Source organism: Vombatus ursinus, unplaced genomic scaffold, assembly GCF_900497805.2.
Source record: "Vombatus ursinus unplaced genomic scaffold, bare-nosed wombat genome assembly UNPS02014179.1, whole genome shotgun sequence".
NCBI lineage: Eukaryota > Metazoa > Chordata > Mammalia > Diprotodontia > Vombatidae > Vombatus > Vombatus ursinus.
In genome coordinates this window covers 2,373,748-2,380,967 of record NW_020953957.1, presented here as the reverse complement: position 1 = coordinate 2,380,967, position 7,220 = coordinate 2,373,748, and the positions used below count along the sequence as shown (strand labels likewise).

The window sequence follows — 7,220 nt, the reverse complement described above, 5'->3', positions numbered from 1 at the left end:
GGTCAGGCTGGGAGGGAAATGTTGACGAGCAGAGGAGAAAGGAACTGTCCAGGGTGGCCTTCTCTGGGAACTGTCCAACAAAGGAACCAGATGTGTCTGTTGGAAGCTGAGAGTATTGGAAATGGACATAGATAGATATTGGGAGAGTGCCTTTCTATATGGATTGTCTGGTTATCTTGTACTATTCATAGACACAAAGAATTGTACAGGTTGAACACTGGGAAGATTCTAATAACTCAAAATTTAATTGAGATAAATATGAAGTTGTATGTGGGTTCAAAATTGAACTTCCTATGGTTAGTCCTCAAGGATTCACTTCCTATGCCCGGCACATAGCAAACACTTGATAAATGTTTATTGACTGTGTGACTGGCTTCTCTGTTTTTATATGGAAAGCTTCATGGTTTTGCATGTCATCCTTGTGCAGAGACCATGCCAATCCTTATTGCATCATTCCATTTTGGATTGTTTACAGATGAGTAGCCATGAGGAACTAAACAAACAAATTATGCCTTATGCATCTTGCTGAACAGCATCCTAAGTCTACTTAATTCCCAGCATCCCTGAATTGGGGGTGGAGGTTGCCGGAAGAAGAATAACAAAGGGAATCCAAGATCACTGGATTTAGAGCTGGAATTGGTAAGTTTAGCACTGAGCAGAAAAAAGTAGTGAGGAGAAGAGAGGGAGAAGATGGCACAACATTCCCAAGGCAGCCCCAAGACTGCCAGAGCATCAGGCAGGACTTTCAGGAGCTCAGACAGCTCATACTCCTTTGTTGAAAGGAATGCCTTACCACCAATGCAGATTATGTTATTGCTGGATGTGTGCAATACTGGAATATTATAGATGAAGAGTAATAATATTGACATTTATATAATGCTTTAAGTCTTACTAGGGATTTTACATGCCACATCTCATTTGATTCTCCCAACCTAGCCCCAACGCACTTTTTCAAGCTTTATTATATATTACTCCCATCCACAAACTAGCCAGTGCAGACAAACTGGGCTACCTAGTATCGTTCAAACATAGCCCTCTGTCTCCTTCCTCTATATCTTTGCACTGACTGACACCCATCCCTGGAATGCATTCCCTCCTCATCCCTGTCTCTTATGACCTTTGATTTCTTTTAAGGCTCAACTCATGTTTATGTACATATACACATGTAGATGCATACATACATGCATATATTGACTCCCTCAGCTAGACTGTAAACTCCTTGATAGTAGGAAGTATTTCATTCATTGTCTTTGCATCCCCACCCCTTGGCACATAATGGCCACTTAATAATGCTTGTTGTGTATAATCGATATCAGATTGCTTATCTTCTTAAGGAGGGGAAAGGGGTAGGTAGGAGGGAGAAAATTTGGAACTCAAAATTTTTAAAAATGAAGTGTTTAAAAAAATGTTACACATAATTGGGTAATATTTAACAAAATAAACTTCATTGGGGAAAAATAAATGTTTGTGGGCTGGCAGATTAATTTATTGAACAACTTTGTGAAGTAGATTTTATTGTTGTCTTCATCTTATATAGATACAAAAATTAAGGTTTAATTAATTGGACAAAGTGAGAGACTTGCCCAGGATCACTGGTTAATAAACATCAAAGGCTAGATTCCAACCTATGTTTTCCTACACACCAACTCTTTACTCCATCAACTATCCCAAGTGCCACTTGCCTAGATTCTAGAGGCTTATCATGTAGGGAAGGCAGAGAAGATGCAAAAGTGGACAGCTGAGCCAAAATTGGTAGGAAATGTTCATTAGAAATGCAATGATAGCCCTGAGGCAGGAAAGGCAAGGATCATTGTAAACCCATTTTTAAAAGGAGAAAACCAAGGCCTGAAGAGATTAGATGACTTACCCATAGTCAGTGGGAGAGAGTGCTTGTCAGGTTACTTGCTTCCCTCTTGGTTATCCACTCTGATTGTTTGTTAATATTTTGCCTTTGAGTCACTCTTGACACTTTTGCTTCAAGGACCCCAGTCTGTGACAGATTAGCCTCTAGCCTCTTGTGCCATCCATTAAGATCCAGATGTCTTGTCTAAGATTGTAGCCCAGTGTTGGTCCCTAGAAGGAACAATCCTGTGTCCATCTTTCCTGCTCTTCCAAATGGACAAAAAAGCTCAGAACCACGGGAGGCGCCAGAGAGGAGGCTCCTGAAAGTCACTTCTGAGTCTTGAGGAAAGAACAACACGAGGTTCTGACTCTGGCCTATATACGGTGCTCAGTATCACCATTTAAAGCCTTATGGACTGGGCCTACATTTGACTGAAACCCAGTTAGAGATGAGAGAGGCTTGAACTACATCTAGGTAGTGCTATGGGTAGAGTGCTGGACCTGAAGTCAGGAAGATCTGAGTTCCAATACTGCTTTAGTTCTTACTAGCTATGTGATTTTGGGCAAAGCTCTTATCTTCTCTCAGCGTCAGTTTTTTCATCAGTAAAGTGGGGATAAAAACAGCCTACTTCACAAAATTCTTACATTCAAATGAAATAAGATGTGCAAAGTGCTTTTACAAATACCAGAGTGCTACGCAAATGCTGTTTTTCAGTCATTTTTCAGTCGTATCCAACTCTGCATGACCCCACTTGGGGTTTTGTTGGCAGAGATACTGGAGTGGTCTGCTATTTCCTTCTCCAGCTCATTTTACAGATGAAGAAACAGTGGCAAACAGGGATAAATGGCTTGCCCAGGGTCACACAGCTAGTAAGTATCTGAGGCCACATTTGAACTCAGGAAGATGAGTCTTCCTGACTTCAGCTTTTTTGCCACATAGCTGCCTTTATATAAATGCTAGTTATCATTATTATTACACCTAAGGAAATAGCCAGAGAATACACTAGGCTCTTAGCCAAGACCCAGACCTAGGTAAGGTCAGACAGAGTTAAACTGAAAAAGATCTCTAAGCCTTCATAGCTGGGCAGTCTAACGCATTACTTTGCCTTAATTTCATAGTAAAGCTTTCTTTTGTCTTCCACAGTATCTCATATGAATGAAGGCTTGCCAGTTCCTCGCCCAGCATGTCAGAGGGGCGCCCATTGCCTCTGGAGAGCCTGTGCCAGCAGGAAAGAGAAAATGGAGACACCCTTTGAAGAAGGGGCCTTGGCCACTAGGAAAAAGACCCAGAGGTCTCTGGGTTCACTCTGCCCTGCTCCTAAATCAGCATCCAGTCCGTGCAGTGAATATAGATTTGACCAGAAAAGCAATAAAGCATCCTGGGCTGCTTGGGGTCATGTCCTTATCCAGGATAATCAATGTGGCTCATTAGTTTTATGAGACAATCATGTCTCCTTTTAGAACTTGTGAATGATGAGTTGCCCGGTACAGAGTGCTTATTACAATGTCCTAAGAGTAAAGAAGAAACAGCTGGTAAGTAGCTATAGCGCCAGGGCAGCCGCCAAGATCTCAGTGTCTCATCTTGGCCACCATGATCTGCTCTGCTCAGAGCTAGTAAGTTGCTTCCCTAGACCCTGTTGGAAGCTCTGCCCAGGGATCTAGATTCACAGGAAGTTAACGCAGACTGAGAAATTGCCCCTAAGGAGGCTCTAAATTGGATAAAAACACATACTGGATAGGGCCCTTGATACTTTGTGTCTTGATTCTTAGTTACATATCTTGTAAAAGTCAAGAGGATCCAACAGTGTCTACATTTCCCCCTCCAAAAAATTGGGTAGGGGAATGCCCAACAAATAGCACCTACCAATTGCTGCCCCTCACCTCAATTAATCCTTAAAGACACTTGGAGTGGGGAGGAGAGTCCTCAAGTAACCTTCCTGATCAGATAAATTTCTCTGTTCACGTGTATGGTGGGAGAAGTAGGGAGAAGAGGAATTCTAATACCCTGGGTTTTGAATCAGGAAATAGAACTCTGCTATTTGCCAGCTTCCCTGCCCAAGTTAAATATCTCTAACAGGGGAACTCAGCCCAAGTCTTCTCAATTCCCCCCTCCACCCCACCACCACAATCCCTATCAATCTATACCCAAGGGTTTGATGTGGGGGATGGGCAGGGATGTAGGGGATGGGGTACGAGGCCCCATCTATACATCTCTATTTTCATCTCCAAAAGCCCTTCTCTCTTTTGGTTTGGATTGATCTAACAGGAACACTGTGTAAATTAGAAATTATGCAAATCTCTCTCCAGCTTATCCTGATAAATTTGTGCTTGTTACATTAGTCAAACTGCAGATTCCAGCAGCATTTGCCTGAGGCCAGAGAGCAAGGGGTGCAAGCTGAAGCTGGGAGGGTGGAGAGAGATTCCTCTTCTTTTCCACAGGCAGGATGCGGAATGGAAGAGAAGGTTTCATCCCTAGCATGGCAGAATGGATGCCCTACTACAAAGATAACTATCTGACAGTTGATCCCCAAGAAGAGGCCCTACCCAGGTCCCCGGTTCTCTGAAGGAAAAGGCAGATAGAACCATGAGAGGCATGGGGGACAAGCAGGAACAGCTGAATGTGTAATGTTCTGTCTGTTTGGGGAGCTCAGGGCCCTCTGGTTAGACAAAACTAATTTACATTTGCCAGTGTTTTCAGGGAAAGGTGTAATTAAGTGTTCAAGAGATAGAAGTAGTGCTCACTGTGCCCTGGGAAGCAACAGGAAAAAAGAGTAATGAATGGAGCCAAAAGATGGAGAGGGGGAGAGGAGAAAGAGACCCCTTAAGGAGGATCTGCTGCCAGCATTTCCCTCCACAGACAGGCACCACCCAATCTTTCCTGGTTTATTTCATATCACTTCTTGCCTAGGGATCTACACTCCAGCCAAAATAGACTATTCTTTGAGCCTTCTGCAGGAAACTGCCCACAATGTTTCCACTGTCTAGAATGGCCTCCCTCTTCCTCTTTCCCTTTTCCTTCTCTGAAGTCCAGATCAAATGCAGCCTCATCCATAACGCCCATAATACTCACTGCTCTAATACTCTTTGCTCCCCACTGACATTTCCAGACGTCACTCAGCATCCCCTTCTCTTTTCCAGGTTCACTCAAACCAAATTTAGCACCTAATTGAGATGCTAGAGGTTATTTTTCTACCAAAGCCACAGTATGTTCTCCTTCCTTTCTCAATGAATTCAGTTCCTGACTTACAGGGTCACTCTCCATCTCACTCCTGACTTCATACTAGGAGATCCCAACACACGTATTTATGTTCCCTAAAATACCTCAGTTCCAAGCTCCTCAATCTACTCAGTCCCTATCACCTATTCTTCTACCTCACCAAAGCTATACATAGGCATGGTCATACCCTTAATCTTGTCATTATCCACAAGTGTTTTACTTCCATTTTCAAGAACTACTCAATTCCTTTACCCAATAATAATCTTAAATCACTTCATCTTTCCCTACCACTTTCTACTTTTAAACTTATTCTTCATCTTAAGTGTGACTTCCAATCCTTCCACCTCTTAGTACTTTTCTAGGCCATTTCCCCAGCTTTGACTGTACTTTTCTCCCTTCTCAATCTCGACCTCTTAGTGAAACATTTCAACTATACACTATGTTCTGCTCTCAAATCTCTCGCTTTATTGACTATATCATCACTTGCCAATTCCCAACCTTAGATTATTCCTTTCTTCTACCCCCTTAACTCATATGCTGATGAATAAAGCTGGAAGAAATTATACAACTGTGATTAGTGGGTCCACTACAGATTTGTTATCTAATCTCTTAGCAGCAAAGCAATCCTTCCGCTCCTCCATAATTGATTTTCTATCCCATTCTCTGTAATGACTGTTCCATCCTCTTTTCTCCTTGGTCCTTAAAAACTACTCTTCTCTTCGTTGGGAACCATTTGTTCTTCTTCATCTGATAGCTCCCTTACATCATCTCCTGCTACCTCCTCTTTTACTTTGGTCTTTGATCAAGTAGTAGCCAAACCCCCTATACGTACCCTTGATCCCATCCCCTCTTGTCTTCTCCAGCAGATTGCCCCCACTAACATTGCCTCTCTTTCTGATCTTAAATCTCTCCCTATCTACTGGCTCCTTCCTTGTTACCTACAGACACACCCAAGTCTTCTCCATTCTTAAAAAAAAACAAACTTCAAATCCTACCATCCCTGCTAATGATTTTCTTATCTCTCCTGCCTTTTTTAAATAATCTCTTCATAAAAGTCATCTACACTTTCCCTCCTCTCACTCTCTTCTCAACCCTCTGCAAATATGGCTTCTGAACTCATTATTAAATGGAAATTGATCTCTCCAAAGTTACCAAGAATCTCCTAAGTTGCCAAATCTAATGGCCCTCTCCATCCTTCTTGACCTCTTTGCAGCATCTGACACTCTCTCCTGGATGTTCTCTCCTCTGGATATGTGTGTGTGTGTGTGTGTATTTGATATACACACTCTCTTAATTCTCCTCCAACCCAACACCCTGGTATAAGCCCTCATCACCTCATGCCTAGACTACTGCAATAGCCTTCTGGTTGGTCTCCATGCTCAAGTCTCCCCTCCTCACTCCAGTGCATCCTCCTCTTAGTAGCGAAGATACTTTTCCTAATATGCAGGTCTGACCCTGTCACCCCTGTGCGATAAATTTCCTATTATGTTCAGGATCAAATATAAAATCCTCTGTTCAGCCTTTAAGGCCCTTCATGCCCCTCTCTAAGTGTCTCCTCACCTCTTGTTCCCCTCCCCATGTTTCGTGATCCGATGACACTGGCCTCTTTGCTGTCCCTCCAACGTGCCTCTCCACCCCCCAAGCATTTTCACTCACTGCTCCTCCCCCATGCCTGAAATGGTCTCCTTCCTCTTCTCTGTCTCCTGGCTTCAAGTGTCAGTTCAAATCCCTTCTGCAAAAGGCCTTTCTCAGTCCCCTTAATGCTAGTGCTTCCCCTAATTTACTCTGCACATATCTTGTATGTACACAGCTTTTTCTATCTTGTTTCCCCCATTAGAATATGAGCTCCTTTCGGGAAGGGGCATGTTTTCACCTTTTTTATCCCCAGAACTCACCACAGTACCTGGCACATAGTAAGTGCTTAATAATTGCTTCTTGACTTGACTTGACTTAACTTCCCTATTACTGTTGAGAGCATGAAAATCCTTCCAGTTACGTACATTTGAAACCTCAGCATCATCCTCAGTTTCTCATTCTCACTCATCTCATGTATTAAACCAGTTGCCAAATCTTGCCATTCCTATCTCTACCACATCACTCATGTTAGATCTCCTTCTCTACATTTACCCAGCAATCACCTTACTACAGCATCTCATTACAT

The 7,220-nt window shown here is 42.8% G+C and overlaps 1 non-coding gene across 1 annotated transcript; it reads right to left on the bottom strand.

Moving 5' to 3' along the window:
- Positions 1-382: 382 nt before the first annotated feature.
- On the bottom strand, positions 383-488 carry LOC114041786. The gene has a single exon (XR_003568943.1). It is a non-coding gene; the product is annotated as a U6 spliceosomal RNA (small nuclear RNA).
- Positions 489-7,220: the final 6,732 nt, after the last annotated feature.